The sequence below is a fragment of the Coturnix japonica genome, chromosome 3 (genome assembly GCF_054131305.1).
Source record: "Coturnix japonica strain WE chromosome 3, WE-NBRP24, whole genome shotgun sequence".
Lineage (NCBI taxonomy): Eukaryota > Metazoa > Chordata > Aves > Galliformes > Phasianidae > Coturnix > Coturnix japonica.
Genome location: NC_140665.1, coordinates 87,227,968 through 87,245,912, shown reverse-complemented (window position 1 = coordinate 87,245,912; position 17,945 = coordinate 87,227,968). Strand labels below are relative to the sequence as shown.

General features: G+C 36.3%; 1 non-coding gene across 1 annotated transcript; it reads left to right on the top strand.

Moving 5' to 3' along the window:
• Positions 1-4,748: 4,748 nt before the first annotated feature.
• TRNAS-CGA (transfer RNA serine (anticodon CGA)) lies at positions 4,749-4,829 on the top strand. Its single transcript has one exon. It is a non-coding gene; the product is annotated as a tRNA-Ser (tRNA).
• Positions 4,830-17,945: the final 13,116 nt, after the last annotated feature.

Below are 17,945 nucleotides of genomic sequence, written 5' to 3'. Positions count from 1 at the left end.
TGCTCTGTTATTTTAATTCTGATAGGCTGTGATGTTTTAATTTGTAGTTTGTGAGATTGGCTGCAAGGATTTAGGTAAACAAATCTTGAGATTTATTGGAGGAAAATCCCTTTTCTATGATTTTAAAACGGAAAAAATCCCACATGTACTCAAAAAAAATTTCAGACTGATCTCACTCATGTTAGTCTACCAAATTGCTACTGAAGTTGCCTTTCCATGTTCACATATCACTCTGCAGGGATAGCTGCAAAGCACTGCTGTACTTTAGTGTTACAGCAGATGGTGTATTGTTTTGTTCTTTTTCGGTAGTACTTCTACAAATTGTACACAAGGCTATGTTAAGTTTATTATAACTATACCTTATGCCTTTCTTTCTCCTGGACTTTTGTTTATTTCACTCATTCTTTTCCCTTGCTGTTAAAATAAACACATCAACAGACATCATAATCTTCTGCAGTTCTTTAAACAGCAAATATTGACCTGAGATTTCTAGGTGATGCTGCTCCATAAAAAAAAGGATGAAAACATTTAAGAATAAGTGTTTCAGAAGAAAATGAAGGTTAAAAGCCCAAGTATTCAGTAATAAAAGCAACAGCCTTATTGCAAAATTTTCATACATCTTGCTTTATGCCATAGTTTTTAATGAAGCGTCTCCACTAACTTTTTCATTTAAAAGTATTTGTCAAAAATATTGTGTTCTTCACTTAATTAGTAAGAAGCTAAACCTACATATCATTCATAGCATCTCTTATGTAAAAAGCTTGTAACTATTATTAGTCATTCAAATCTGCTGAACTTCTTAGTTCATTGATGTTGCTCTTAAGTCTGTATTTCAGGTATCATTTCAGCTGTCTTATTCAGCAGTGTTTGTACTTGTTCTTTGTTCTTCATTCACTTGTATTCATCTTAATTTTCAGTGGATGTACACCACATTTACTGTGGTACATGTAAAAATTGTGCTTTAGGTGAGAAACAATATACTACAAGTGACTTCATTCAGAAAGCATGATGCCCCTTTGGGTGCTGTGGTTTACAGCCATCAACATGAATAATACTGGACTAGTCTGGGGATGCCAAATCTGCTGTTGCAATGTTAGACAACTGCAAAGGGAAAAGGGAGGCAAAACTGATGAATACTCTTCCAACCAGTCTTTTGGGATCAATCCTAGTGTGAACAACATGTCTTGATGTATGCTATCTGGAAAAAATAATAATAATAATAATAATAATCATGAAGGGAAAACTACCTTTGTGGCAAAGCACCTAAAATGCATATATATGTCTTAGAAAAAGGTCTTTTTTATTCTCCTAAAAAGCATTAAAAAAGATGTGAAGTTTTCAGTCTACTCATAGTGTCATTTTATGTGGTATTATTACCATAATCTCTGAGTACTTTGTGGGTTTTTAACAATTTTACATAAAAATGTATTTATCTTCAATGCTCTAAATACTTTTGTTCTTCCTACATTATGCCCCCTCTTCGTTTTCTTCTGTACTTCCCCTCTCAATATTCATCCACATAGTTCATTCGTCAGTTTTTCCTACAGTCGTTATTTCACTGTCCTCTTATACATACTCATTTGTGTGGTATGACTTCCAGGTCTTATCTGTGAGACTGACACTTCTTCCTCATTAAACATCATTCATAGACCTATTATTGCTGTGTGCTGCCTATAAGTAAATTAAAGATATTCAAAGTATCTAATGTTAGGAGTTTATTGTCAGATCTCAATATATCTGTTCTGTATTCTCTAACCTTTGCCTTTTTGCCTACATGTCTTTCACTACAAAATTCTCAAGAAGCAAATGCCTGTTTGTGAATAATAAACATCAAACAGACATGAACCAGTACTAAATAATGGATTGCAGCAGTAGGAAAAAAAAAATAAAATTCAGTATTGTACTGAGTCAGCAGAGGCTTGTGGTAATGCCTGAATTCATCCCATCTTTTCTTATAAGAAAGTCCATGGAGTTTTGGCTTTACTATGTATGGTGCTAATATGAAATTCAGTGTTGTGTTCTATGAACAAACAGTTAACCATAAAAACAAGAAATAATGGGGAAAAAGAAATCATATATGTAACAATTCAGTGAACTTCTCATTTGTGAAGCTGAGGTTCAGACTCGCATTTTTAAAAAGTGGCTTTGAGATTGTAAGGAATTTCAATTATATAGTTCTGTGGAGGGAGTTTGGTGTCACAGTCTTACCAGTGTTTCCACATTTAACACAGAAATTCTTGCTCAGATATGATTCTTTATTCATATTATGCAAACAAGTATAGAGATTTTGAAAGAAATTAACAGAGAAATTGAAAGGACTTTCTATGTCAATATGCTTTTCATTTATTTCTTCTTTCATTCACTCTTTTTTTAAATGCTGATATCTGATAAAATCAGATCTCAGTGAACCAGCATGGCAGCCAGAGGCTTAACTGATAATTCTACTTTAGGATGAGATTAATAATGAAAAAGAAATTCTATGCTATAAGTACGCAAAGTAAAAGTAGGTGTAGACTACTACCTCAGAAATAAAACTCTGCTATGTACTAGAGCTGTGCCTTGGTAATCTCTTCTAGGGTAACAAAAGCAAAGCTTTCGACTTTCCCTTTAATTCAGAAGTTCATTAAAATTTCTGCTTTTTCTAAAATATAGAGCTAGTGAGATCGTATGTATGTATATTTTTTAACCCAACCTGTATATAACCAGATTCAAAAATATTTGTGTGTTTTACAGCAGTTGAACAAGCCTCGCTGTCTTCATTTGTCTCCTGAGCCTTCCAGAAGTCTTCTCCCCCTCTCTTTGTATCCAGTTTTATTCATATCATTCCCTGTGTTTAATGGCAGATTATTGAAGATGTGCCTTACAATGATCTTTCTATACATCTGAAGAGTGGGTGACATCATTTTTTCCATTTTTAATCTAGGAAAATACAATACTTACTTAGTACTCTTAGTACTCTTATAAAGTGTTCTGAGAATCCTGATAGATGAGCTGGTCTCACAAGAAGTACTCTGCTCTCCCTGCTCACCTGCCCTGTGCAAATTGCCCACACAAACAACTGCACTATATGCCCTTCTCATAGAATCATAAAATTAGCCAGGTTGGAAAAGACCTTGAAGATCATCAAGTCCAACAGCAGCCTAACCAGTACCCTAACTCTAAAATCCTACACTAAATCATATCCCTGACACATTATGCCCCATTTGCCTGTCCTGTTCCCTCTGCTCCCTGGTTACTGCACTCCCTAAAAAACTGCAGCAGGTTTTATACATGCAGGGTGTGATCCTGCTGCTGCTCCTAGCTCTGCCCCTGTGATGTCAGAATGCCACTGCCTTGAGGAGGACAATGGCATAGGGCAGCTGCTCCCTGACAGGGCTGCCTCTCAACCAGTTGAGGCAATTCCCTGCTGTGGTGCAGAATGTTTATGCTCCACAGCCAAGTACTTCACCCACAGAAGCTCAGAATCCTCCATCAAGTCTTTAACACAGCAGTTGATGTGGACACCCAGCTAATGAGAGGAGCTCTCCAACAGTACTTTCTAGGTTAGTCTTTGACTTAGTGCTGGCTTTGTTCTGCAGTGGCTGCTGTTTGATCAAATCTTATTCCAAATCTCAGATGTAACAGTAGCCCAGTAGACCATAAAATATCAGAATCATCATAACCATCAACCTTTTCAGTGTTAACTCTTATCTATAGATCATTCTGAATGCTGAATTTTCTTCATCTGCTGGAAAGCTTTTTAATCCTTAAAAGCACTTGTTTGGCCCCTTCTGAAATTCTACTTTGTAGACGCCTGAATCTCTTTTCCTTCAATTACTTGATCATTTGCTAATGAATATGTTCATAAGTGACATTCATCACCCTGGCATTCAACTTCATGAGTCACAGAGATTATACTGTCTGGTAGGCATGAGATATTAAAACTTCATGGACTCTAATCCTGAAACTGAAATTTCTATAGTCCTGTGGTTCTAATCCTGTAGTTCCTAATCTCAAAGCCAATATTTACCTAAACCTAAACTCTTCTACCACCTTGAACTCTAATCCAAACAGTAGCCATAATTTTACTTCAGAGGATCCTGATTAACCCAGTCCCTCACAAGCACCAGCTCTATCCTATCCCCTTTTGGTCCTAAACCTCCAAAACCAAATATTTATAGTTTTAATTCAAGGGCCTGATAGAGTCCACTAATTCTTATTGTAGTCCCAACAGGTAGTCCTTAAAGCTTCCCATTCCAAACGTTCAACATTTGAGGGATTCAGCCACCTCTTGATCAGGAATTCCGGGCTATCCTTGGCAGTGTCTCTGGTTTAGGACCTAACTAAGTAAGGTATAAATACCTATTCAAGACTTCTATATTCTGAGTACCAAAGTGGCAGAAATGCCCTTTTGAAACCCAGAGGAATATGAATTTCAAATGCAAAGATTTCTCTTCCTGTGTGCCCTAACATTTGTTTGGTTTTTTGTTTGTTTGTTTTTTTTAAGTAAGCTTTTGTATTTGATGCTCAACATTGTGACTCCTCTGAATTCTAGTAATATACCTAAATCATCCACTTCACAGGAGTGAAACAGTTCATCATTGTAGATTTTATCTTTTTAGACGCTTGAATAAAAATTCTAGTACTCAACCTAGAGTCATATACTGTGGGTGTAACATGCAGGACATATACTTTAATGGTGAAATATCTACACCATTTTATGCATGACTATTAACTGGGAATAGAAGCAAACATAGTACACTGTCAGTGTAGTTGTGGCCGAGTGGTTAAGGCAATGGACTAGAAATCCATTGGGGTTTCCCTGCACAGGTTCGAACCTGCCAACTACGACCCAAGCTGTCCTTTTTTTCCTGGTGGGCCCAGGTCAAATACATTACTTGGAAGCTCCCTGGTTTGTTAAAGCTGCAGTCACAGGGAGAAGCCCGGAGGGCTATCAAAAAGGGACCTCAGGGCAATGGGGTGGTTGTCCTCAGCCCCTTCAGTACCACTAAAAACTTCTCAGAGGTACATGAAAACACAACCAATTGACAAATGGGTAAGATGTAAGAGGCTGGTGCCCTTGAAGGAATTTTAGTGTTTGGTTTTTTTTTTTAAATTGTGGGGCAGTTAATGCAGTACCAGGCCAGTTGGCAACACATGGGATCTACCTGCCTCAAAAGGGGAAAAGGAGCTTAGCATAGGAATCATCAGGGTTCACTGAGAGAACTTCAAACTAGGTTTCAAAAGGAAAGGGGTTTTCCTCTTGAATTTCTGATCTAATTGATGTGTCATGAAAGCGCCACTGCTACTTCTTTGAACCTGGTAATCTATGACTAAAGATGTGGTACTTCAGTATAACTTTTCTGAAACTGTTCTTTAAAGTAACTGATGGTCTGTAAGTGACATTATTTATATCCTTTCATGTGAGGGTATACCTCACATTCAATTCATGAAAAGTTAATTGATAAAAGTTCTGAAAGTTTTGTTGGTTTTTTTTGTTTGTTTGTTTGTTTTTTTCCATTGTTTTCTTTTGTGGATAAGACATAAAACTTTACTGACAGAACAGCATTTCTTCTTCATACGTGGCTGATGAAGAGCATCCCTGAAGAGTAATTTCTCACATCCTTGTTTTAATTAATTTAAACATTCTCCTTAACCTTCCATATTACTTGCTATTAAAAACCAGAAAAAGATAAGGGGGAAATTGATCACTGATATTTGATCTTCATATTTTCTTAAGAAATTGAGACAGAGCAATGTTAAAAAGAACTGAAATTACTTCAAGTTAAAAAGTGGTAGGAAATTGATATTTGTTCCTTCAGACATTCTGGAGATTCCAGATGAAGAATGTAGCACTGAAGAAAATACTCAGGCAATTATGAAAATGTGTGTTTATCCTAAAAGTTTGGAGAATGACCATCTTGGAGCATTCCACTGTGTCACCCACCTTCACTAATTTGTGTGATCAGCCCATGGGAAGAGGCAAACAGCCTGAGAGAAAAATAAATAAATAAATAAATAAATAAATAACCTACCTATATTAAAGATTTGGTTTTGATTGAGAGAAAATGCAACCAGAAAATGGTTTCTCTGTTCACTGATTTAGGGGTCTTCTTTTCTCAACTGTTCAACTTGACTATTATGCATTTTGTGAGTGACAAAATAAACCGCATCCTCATAAGGCTGCGTGAACCACACAGCCGTCAAGAAGCAATTTTCATATTTATCATTCTTGGCAGACTGAATTTAAATATGTGTAAAACCACTGCAATTAAGGAAATGTGAAAAGCCTTGTATTATACTGCATAAAAGCATTCAGGGTTGATGTGATGAAAGTAGGCGTACAGCTATACAATTATACAGTCAATAGGTAAACAGAGGTTAGATGTTTCATATGAAAGATTATTGTGATAGAAAGATAATCTACGATAAATGGAAAAATCTCACAAATTCTTGAAGGTTTTCAGTAAGCTCTGCAAAGGAGCAATCACCAGAGAAAGACATGCTGCCTTAGTGGCAGTCAGCCCTTGAATGAGATCTGGGAGAGGTGGAGCCAAGCTCCACCCCTTCTGGTAGCACAGCTGAATCACCTTCACTGATGCTCCCGCAGTTGACTATTTCAAATGTCAGTATCAAAGGAGAACAAAATAATAAAAATGTGATACACAGAAAAGGTATTTAATATTTTTGAATTCAAAATTTTAGAATATATAGCTGTGCTGTCTTTAAACACTCAGATTGATCTGCAGCTGTCTATAAACCTAAAGCTTTCTGTGTTTTTAAATGCACAAAATGGATTTTCAGTTTCCAAAACAATTAACATATAATCCCAGTAACAAGGAAGAAAGTAAGTACTAATAAATAAGTTCCTATGATAGGAAATTCAGTTATTTGCCCTGAACTGCAGCTGAGTATAGAGGCCAAGAGAGAGAATGCTGTACAAAATGTTTTGAGAAAATTATTTAACTGTAAAAATACAAAGAACAGCATGTGTTAAAATTAGTATTAATATATATATATAATTGACTGAAACTCACATGAATATTAACACTTGTTAGACTGTTTCGCTCAAATCAACTTCTACTTAACTGACTTTCCGTAAGTTCTATATAATAATTAAGAATATCTAAAATTTAATTAGATTTAAGCATTTTATGCATTTTTCATATACTAATTATCTCCCCTATGAGGAGAGACTTAGGGAACTGGGTCTATTTAGCCTTGAGAAAAGAAGGCTGAGAGGGGACTTGATCCAGATTTATAAATACTTGAGGTGTGGGAGCCACAGTGGTGAGGCTGGTCTCTTTTCAGTAGTGCGTGGGGATAGGACTAGGGGTAATGGGATGAAAGTACAGCATAGGAAGTTCCACACGAATGTGCGGAAGAACTTCTTTACAGTGAGGGTGAGGGAGCACTGGAACAGGCTGCCCAGGGAGGTGGTGGAGTCTCCTTCTCTGGAGATATTTAAGACCCGCCTGGATGCCTACCTGTGTGACATGGTGTAGGGAGCCTGCTTTGGCAGGGGGGTTGGACTCGATGATCTCTAGAGGTCCCTTCCAACCCCTACAATTCTGTGATTCTGTGATTCTGTAATTAAAATTATGCATGTTTTACACACAATCAGAATAGTCTTTTCAACATTATTGGCTTTTCTTCTAATTATACAGGAGCGTATTATACAAGTCTCTATTCAATGAGGTATCACACTGTAAAGCACAAACTGCTTGAAAAACATTAAAATCACAGTGAATGAATTTTTTATTTTTTTTTTCTTATCTTGCCGTGTTTAAAAAAGAATAGTTATAGCATTAAGAAACAGCTGAATAATGTCTGAACTTCTGTTGGGTGTGATCACATTCAGCTCTGAAGAGCCACTGGAAAGAACTTTGCTTGGCCTTTGTGTACTGTGTTGTTTCTACCAGACTTGTGGTGAGCAAGAATGGATAAGCATCCAGCAATGCTGGCTGCAGCTTCCATAAGAAATGATGACATTCATCATGGGTGGAAGTTTGAGATAATGTAACTGTTCTGTCACATGTGGAAATTGATAACCCACCAAGACAGGGTCCTTGATAAGTCTGGAAAACATACAGCATAGTGGCAGTGATTCTTCTCGTATATTTATGAGCAATACAAATGGCCCTTGGAGATAGCAGAATAAATTCATTCAATGAAAGTGGAAGATGTACTTACAGATAATGTGGAGTGTTTTCACTGAAGGACTTGAAGCAGCCAGAGCTTCCACTGAAGTCAGCATGTGGTCAGAAATCTGAAGAATTGAGTAAGGCCTGGAGTCATTCCCAGCCCCATATAGACAAAAGTATTCCTTGCAGTACTGACAGTAGCATAAAACATATTCATATTTATGATTTGTTAACGTGTAATTAGTTTCCAAAATAATTTTATGTGTATTGTCAAATACATCTTTGATTTACAGTGTGTACCAACTAGGCAGTCAGCTACATAATGCAGTTTGTCTATAATGTTCATGAATAAATAATCATTGTGAGTAATTTTGAATTGATTTTGAAAAACAGACTGTGGAAATCATTTATAATGCAGATTAATGATATTTTAGGCATTCAGTTTCATGAGCATGAATACCTTTTTCAAATATGAACAGTCAGGTAATGACAAAACTAATGTTAATTTCCACTACACAGACTGTGCAGAAAGATGTGTTGCTATAGTACAAAGCAGACACAAGGTGCACATCTTTAATATTAATAATTCTTAGACCATTTATTAACAGATACAGAGTTGAGCTACTGTACTTGGAATGATTTTTCACTAGATTATATAAATCATGTTGGTGTGATTCACAAAAGCAGAGCTAATGCTAATTTTTGTAATTAGAATATTAGAATGTTTTTAGCTTTAAAAAAATATACCCTATTTTTTTAAGCGGCAATTTCATTTGTTATTGCTGATGTTGATTGTACTCTTGTCTGAATATGAAGAGAAAATGTACTACCACATCATAATTTTAGGCTCTTTTAAAATTACTATGATTTTCATCTTAATGCAAAGCAAAAATGATCAGATTTGTCAGATATGATCATATGTATGTATATGTATTTTATATTTGATACTCAATTTTGAAATTTAACAGAAACCTATTAAAAGCACATGGAAAAAAAATGGCAGAAAGTTTAATAGGGGTGTTGCATTGCTTTCAACAAGTTCTCAAAACACTGCCTACATTTTACAGAAACTTGTATATTTTTACATACAAAAATTGATTTTGAAAACTATTATAAGAAACAATAAAGTTTGGCAAGTGTTACACCAATTAAATTATAACAAGATGATTGCCCCTGGAAGCTGTAATCAAGCATAAGTAGATTTTTCATATGCATAACCATCAATGAATAAACTCTGTCCTAAAATTAGAGAGGCTACTAAAAAGTTTCTAACTTTTCGTATTTTACTGGAGAAGTGGGAAAATGTTATAAGGTAATGGAGATGTTTTTTATTTAGCAAATAAGCAAGAAGATCAACATTTTTGAACAATACAAAGGTCTGGAAATAAATCCAATGGAGATCTCATAGCCAAACCCCCTGCAAGGATTAGAGAAGCTTTTAATAGCTTCAGTTTTCTTTCAAGAAACAGGGGAAGAAAACAGAAATAAATGACATGAAAAACATAAAGAACAGGGCAATCAGTCATTGGAGAAGAGAGAAAATTTTTGGTTTAAGCAAAATAATTTTCTATGATGAAAATGAGCAAACAAACAAAAACAACAATAATGCACACACACAAAGAACACAAACAAGCAAACAAAAAATCTTTGAGAGGAAACACTAACTCATCAGGAAGATGAAAATTTACTATAATAACCACAACATTAAATACACTATTACACTGATGTAGAAATATGTACTTTTATAAGAAAGGACAAGAAAAAAACAGCAGTCTCTCTGTAGCATGACTAGTTAGAAAATGACTTTTGCAACCTATGCTGAAAACAGCTTTTTCCTTGGGTTTTTAGATGACTCAAAATTTGATCGTCCTGATGAATGTAAAAAATGCCATGGAGACTAAAAGCCTGATACAATGAGGCAATTTATACTTTTGAAGAAGAGGATGCAGAAAAGACAAAGAATATATTATCAGAATCCAACCAGTCAAAATCCACACATTTCTGATATTTTTCCCACTATTTCTACATTTTAGAATAGCTGACTATATCTAATTTTACAAACTGACTAGGCAAATAGAATAAAATCTTTCAACATAGTTATAACTGAAAACTCAATTTTATTGATGTGTGAAAGCTATTCCTTAAACAGTGCATTTTTGTGGGGTTTTTTTTGTACCTAAGTAATGTGATCTACATATATTTTCAAGTAGCTTACAGTGTTCAATGTACCAGTGTTAGAGAACTAATTTTTAGTGACCAAATAATGAACTGCTTCTGTAAGTAACTTTCATAGACACTAGAAACAAGCTTTGTGGTGTCTCTATAAAATATGAGCCAGCTTATCCTTTATAAAGCCAGATAGCAAGAAGCTATGTATTTTTCCTGTGTAACATCATTTTTCTTGGAGTTTTTAACGATGGTTACCAGTAGAGAGTACCTTAGGTAGAGAATATAAATATAAGAGCAACAGTTTAGAAAAGGAAAAGAAGCGAGTTTTTCTGAGTCAATAAATGTAGTTTCCAGCCTAGATAACTACCTAACTCCATGCAGAAATTCACTAACTACTTTTATATATGCAGATTGGTCCCTCCTCACCTACTCCTGAATTAATTCCCTTTAGGTTTAGAATCAACCTTTTAAATTGTAGTCCATACCAGGCTACATGTATATAAACAGTGCAGTGAGAGCTCATCTCTTTGTCAGAGAGAAGTCTTAATTTATAATTCCACCAAGTTATAAACAAGGGCTGTGGCTAGCAGTGAATTCATTACAACTTCAGTAATGCCTGTGGTGGCATTATACTTCATCTATTAATCCTTGTATTACTGCAGACTTCCAGAATCATTTTTTGGCAGACATTGTCTGTATTACATAAAAAAGAATGCTTCGTATTGAATTGAGATCTCTATCTTAAACTCTCATTATTTACACAAACATATAAAATCTTTCATCAGGTTAAGTATCATTACTCTCCTTGGAACAAAAACATTTTGGATTAGGAGGGCTTAATATGGGCCATAATTATGGTATATGTTGTCAGTTCTCTTCTTCTGTGCCAGGTCAAGATTAGATGACTATTTGGGCATGTTTCCTGAGGCAGTCTTCCCTTCTATTTTACTGAGATTATTAAAGTATATAAATATTATCATTTTCACAGATCACAGAATCACAGAATCCTAGAATGACCCGGGTTGGAAGGGACCTCAAGGATTTTCCAGGGATAATTCCCATAATCAGTTCAATCGTGTCACTGAGCAGGCATTACTTCTTCAGCAGTGTGAATTCAGAGTACCAAACACTGCTCTGAGGCAATTACTTTAGTAAGATTTGAATTTATTCTTCTCTGAGTTCCCCCTGATTTCATCACTTTAATTTTATTTAAACAAAACCAAAGCCTGAGAGAACCAAAATTCTTTATGTTGTCAGTAATTCCCACTTATATGCTGTTACATGCAATGTAAATGCACAAAAGCTGAAAATGAAGATTATTCTAATGAATATTAGAAGAAAACTTAGGAACGTCATACTATTGAGACTAAGTTCATAGTATCTTCTCTGGGGTGCAGTCTAAGACTCTTTTGAAATTGTCTTAAACTGCCTATGGTAGAACTAGAATGACTAGTGTAAAATCATTAATATATGCCCTTAGAAACTGTTTTATTTACAAAATACTTCACAAACATATGCCAGGAAAGTTAATTTTTCCCCCCAAGTGCAGAAACAATTTATTTATTCAAAAATTTCTCTTTCACATACTATTTACAGGGTTTTAGAGATCTGACGAAGGCTATGCCAAGACTGGAATTCAGCAACATATGATTTTCTGATCTAATGGGCCAGAAACTACGTGTTCCATTCATGATACTAAGGAGATCCCAGACATTTATTGGCCAGAATTATCATCTCAGACTAGCCCTCAAACAAGGCTTATGAGCAATGTGTTTCCAAGATATTCAATCTACTAACACAGGAATTTAAAAATAAATAAAGGGCAAGAAAGAAAAATAAAACTATAATGTAATATGGATGTTATGTAATCACTATCCCAGTGGAAATAAGTTAGGAAATAGTAGGCATCACTGGATAAGAAACTGAATATTTTTCATCTTATCAAAGAACTCACACTGATTCCTTCATACAATTAGGAAGATTTGTGAAATCTAATGTCTGGGAATTCCAGAATTACAAAAAAAGATTGTGTGGAAATGATCCAAAAAATATATTCTCTTCCATGGAAATATGGTAGTACAAATGCAAATTTATATCCATTTTCCATGGATAATTTTGGGGCAGAACATTGAACTGAAGCATTAGAAAACTGACAATTGAGAAATGTGATGGAAGAGTTTACTGCATTTGTTGTAACTGCCATGTACTTCAATTCCCCCTAAAGATCAGAACAGAGTTGATTTAATTGGATACTGAAATAGGTCAAGATTTTTAACTAAAGGATTCTGACCTCCCCGGTCAATATCTTAAACTACATTTTTCAGAGAAGTAAAAGACAGATACCTTATTGCACTATCTGTTATTAGACTTCCTGCTTACAGGAAAACAAAGATATTCATTTTCGTAGCCTTAGAAGCTGAAGTATCTATGTGGTAAATGCATAAAATGCTATTGTGTGTTTTCTGCTAGCTAATCATATGAGGATTTTGGCTTTTATGTTTGATTTGGTGAGATATATGCCTGACATTTTCATCAGAGGAGCTACTTGAACAATAAGCATCCTCCTGCTTTCTCTCTCTATAGTGTTATCTGCAGAGCATAAGTCATTTTCACTCAGACTTTGACAGTATCATTTCATAATTACGGGCACAGCAGACCATTTTTTCAGCTGCTATGTCCTGTGCCATGGAACTAATGCCACACAAATGAAGATTTGCTTTTAGCATGTAGGGTTAGCAATTCATTGACCAATCTCTCAGCTGTTCACACATTTTAAAACAAGAAAATAGCTCTAAGCAATCATTTTTCTGAGATAAGCATCAAATGCCCAGGCCAGCACAGCTCAGCCTTGGAGTAAAAATGCCTCACTACTGCTTGGGATCATATTGTCCTATACACTTTAACACTACTAAGAGCAGAATGATAACTCGTATGGAAATGGCTGGAAGGCTTGATGTGAAAATTTTTAATTTGTGCAAGCAATACAACCATACAGAATAGCAGTGACAACAACCATAAAGCACACACTATCATTTGTTTGAAGTCAGATGCCCTTTTCATTCCAGACATGCTGATTTATCTCTACAACAGCTTCAGCAGCTTTTGCTGTCCTCTGCGTGAGTTCACCACCAAGCATTATAGCCAGAGTGGATGCTGCCAGACTGACAGAGTTTGTCTTCAGTCAGGTATCAGCAGCACACATGGCTCAGGCTTCCTAACTCTGAGAAGCAGGGACAAGATAGCTGTTCCCATGTGCTGAAGAGTAGGTTGAGATGACCAGTGATGTAAACAAAGCAGTCAGCAGTAAGCTCTGCATGCTATACCAGGGGCATCCTTGTGCTGATAGGACTCTCCCTGTGGTTGTAAGCTCACCTCAGAGTATCTACAGGTCAAACATGTCACTATTTACATTGAAAAATGTGGGCTGCATCACATCATGCCTCAGTGGAACAAATTCTTCTTCTTGTGGCAATCTTATTCAGGAATGGTGGAAAGCACAGCCTTACTGAGCACCATGCATGACAGCAGCAGGCCTTGGCACTGTGGCTTAGTTAAGGATTATTACTGTCATACTATTGTGAACTGAGTGAACTATCTGTGACTTAATCTGAAGAGATGAATTCGTGCAGCTGCCTCTAATAAATCCTGACAGGTAGTCACAGCAGAAGCAGAGGGTCAAAGGCTTTCCTTGTCTGACAAAGAACATTTACAGATCTTGCTTTTGTTCTACTCTTATCACTTGAATCTTTGCAGCTTTGAAAATCACAAGAGCCATGCCATAAAACTGGCTTTCACTTTCAGCCTCAAGCTGAAGAGATTTGTAGCTCTGCTAAGATTTCCCCAATGACTGGAAGAAATGGTACATCCCAGTCATAATCATATCATGAGAGAACAGATTTCAGTTTAAGGTGGATGACATCTGCATCCTTCAGCTATTGTGGACTCTTGTTTACCATACAGCAGTGACAAGCTGAAATCATTTGTGATTAGATTTCAACCTCCAGATTTGTTTAATTTGGCAGAAATGTCATCAGTATTTAGCCTCACACTGTGACATCTGTTCCATGGCTTCAAAGGTCTCCAGGCCAGTGGATAGCACTGGACTTTGCTACCCACTGGATTTCAGTTATTATTCCATCAGAGACTGCAAATTGCAAAAAGTGCTGAAATGTTTCTGACAAAAATTCCTCTTACTCCCTAACAATATTTGACCATCTTGACAGTGTAATGGGAAAATACAAGCAGAGTTTTAGGGACACATACTACTCTCAAGCATTCAGGAAACTATTTGACATTATTAATAAGGCCAACAGTATCTTTAATCTCATCCCTGTGCAACACTCATCCTCCAATACAGAAAACTTTTCTCCTACTTCCTTTATAGGTGTGTTGAGAATCTTTATACAAACATTTATGGTGCTTTTGTGAAGCATGTATATACAACGGTGAACTGATGGACCTTCTATTTCCAAACCTGTCCTGACAACCATCATCAACAAAACAGAAGTACTTTGCTGGAGCATTCTATTGTGAATCTTTGAGATTTTGTATTTTAATAGATGTAATTACAAGCTTACTTTTAAACCCTACTCCTATTTTTCTTTTTGGATTCTAGTGTTGAATGACAGAGCATTCAGTATTTGAATGCTAATTTGCTCTCTGTTCTGCAAGCATCAGACAGCTGGGGATATTGCACTGCTCATGAACTGACAGACTGATCAGCAATCTGCATCAGACATGGTCTGAGAAATCTTTCACATGCATGAAAGTACTTTACTATGACACTATGAACAAGATGCCATCACTGTGATCATAAATGGTAGACTAATGATGCTTTTCCAGTTTGATAGAAAACATTGTCTACCACCAATTTGCAGCTCATAATAGTAGGAACAGTATCACTGAAGTTTGTCTAATCAGCATAGATGTAGAACCTTTCACTAAATCTTCATAATATATTCATGAATTTATAGCATTGTGAAATTAATTTAATCAAATGTGTTAAGTAAAACTCTCACATAATCATTGGGTTAGAACTAGTAAAGGTGCCTGATGAAGCTAGAAAAGAACTATTTTGTATATCAACTAACATCTAGGCACCTGCACTTTAAATCCTATTTTAACTTTCCCCTTTAGATTCCTTGTGCTTGGGCTTCTTTTCTCAAGAGGAAAGAAACTGTGCAACAGTTTACATAAAACAATGCTATCATGTATTCACCATCATGCACAGTAGATATTTATGCCTAATGAGCTACTAGGCAAAGTACTAATGTACTCACCACTGCTGATTAGAAGTTAGATAATTTGCTGTCCAGAGAGCTGTCAGTCAGATGGGGCAGGATAACCTTCTGCTGCTCCTTGGAGGAAGCTGAGTCTCAGTGATGCAGAGTGGAAATCTGCAGATTTTCTGCTCTTAATTTTTCCCAGGGGTTTAGGTCTTTCTATATCTGTGCTATTTTATTGTATCTTTGAGCTGCTAATGACTACTGCCTCAACAGTTACACTTGTAAGCAATGTTTTTGTGGGTTTTTGTTTGTTTGTTTGTTTGTTTAACTTTTCCTGGATGAATTTTATTCAAATACTTTCTTGTATATTAACACCTTTCTCAGTAAGGTTCAGCCAAAGTCACTTTGCTGGGGAAGTAAGTAAGGAAGTGAGATGCTGGGGTGAGGGGTGCGTATTCCTTTCTTAGAATTACAGAATCCCGAGAGTTGGAAGGGACCTTTAAAGGTCATCTAGTTCAAATCCCCTGCAATGAACAGTGGCATGCACAGCTATATTACTACACTGCTCATAGTCCAGCCTTGAAAGTCTCCAGAAGCAGGGCATCTGCCACATCTCTGGACAACCTCTTCCAGTGCCCATACTCACCGTAAAAGATTCTTTTATCTAACTGAAATCTCCCCTCTTTAAGTCTGAAACAATTTCCCCTTTTTCTATCACAACAGACCCTGGTATACAGTCTGTACCCTTCTTTCCTGTAGATTCTCTTTAGATACTGAAAGGTCACCTTGGATCCTTCTTTTCTTCAGGCTGAACAGCTCCATTTTTCTCAGTCTGTTCTTTGTACATTTTTGTGGCCCTCCTCTGTACACATTCCAACAGGTCCATGTCTTTCCTGTACTGAGGACTCCACATCTGAGTGCAGTACTCCAGGTGAGATCTCACTAGCACCAGAGTAGGGGGGCATGATCAAGTCCCTCAACTGGCTGGACATGCTTTTTTTGATGCCAGCTCTCTCTGAATTTGTTCCTGCAACCAGTTCTTCATGCATCGAACAGTCCACCCATTAAAATGATATCTTTTCAATTTGGGAAGAAGGCTGTTGTGTGGTACATTTTTCAAGGGTCTTAGTGAAGCCCATATCTCAGAGGCTCTTCCTTTGTTCACTGATGTAGTTACAACATCACAGAAGGCCACTAGGTTGGTCAAGCAGGATTTGCCCTCTGTAAAGCCACGCTTGTTTTCCTGTATCACCTCCCTGTCTTCCACATGCTTTAGAACAGCTTCCAGGAGGATCTGATCCTTGATCTTCCCTGGCACAGTGGTGAGCCTGACAGGTTAGTAGTTCCCAGGGGCATCCTTTTCACTCTTCTTAAAAATGATGTTTCCTTTCTTTCAGTCACCAGGGACTTCAGCTGACTGCCATGACTTCTAAAATATCACTGAGAGTGATCTGGTGACTACATCAGCCAATTCCCTCAGGACTCTGAGATGCATCTCACTAGTAACCAAAGACTTGTTAATTTTCAGGTTCCAATGATAAAAGTTCTGGTTCTTGATGATACACCATCCTTTAATTATAAATGTTTGGTCTTGAACTTAGCTCTAACCCTTATTTAAGCCTTTTACCTTCTATATTGTAGACACAAACAGGGTGAATGTCTTCAGAGAGTCACTGTTCATATTCAATTCCTGTCTTACCTTCCTAACACAGTATTTGGGGGACCTGCTATTGCATATCAAGAGCCTCGAGATGCAACATCTTCTGCTTTATTTAGTAAGCCAGCTGTATAGCTGCTGTAAGGAGTACTGTCTGTAACATTTGAGGAACTAACACAAATGAGGCATTGTATTGCAAATTATGTCAGGTCTTGGGGAGTGGTTATAAAAAGCTTTTCATTAGTCACAAGTGGCTGCAAACTGTATTACATTCAAAACTGGAAACGTTATTCATGCAACTGTGTAACAATTAAGATTTTTTATTGTTCTGCAGCTCCAGTACTACTGCTTTAATTATAGCAGTGTGATATACAAGAGGGACACTAAAATGAATATGATGTGAAAGCAGAGAAAACCTATTTACAGTTTTAGAATATATAAATCTACTTTTACAAGTACATATCACAAATGTATACATACATTTACCCATCACTAATTAATGTAACATGCTACATGGCTTGTTATACCAATGGTGAATCTAGCTCCAAATTTCAGTTTGTTTCTATTTGTTTGTTTCTTGTTCTTTATTATTATTATTATTACATTATTTTATGATAGAAACATGTGTCAGTTTGACTTTTACCCATGGTAAATCAATATCTGTGTGAGTTTTGTTAAGGCTTGCTCTGTTGGCTAAGGTGATGAACTAAAAAATGATGTAGCCTTTTTGGTATTCTTATTAGCATGAAGAACTCCATAGATAGTTTGGGT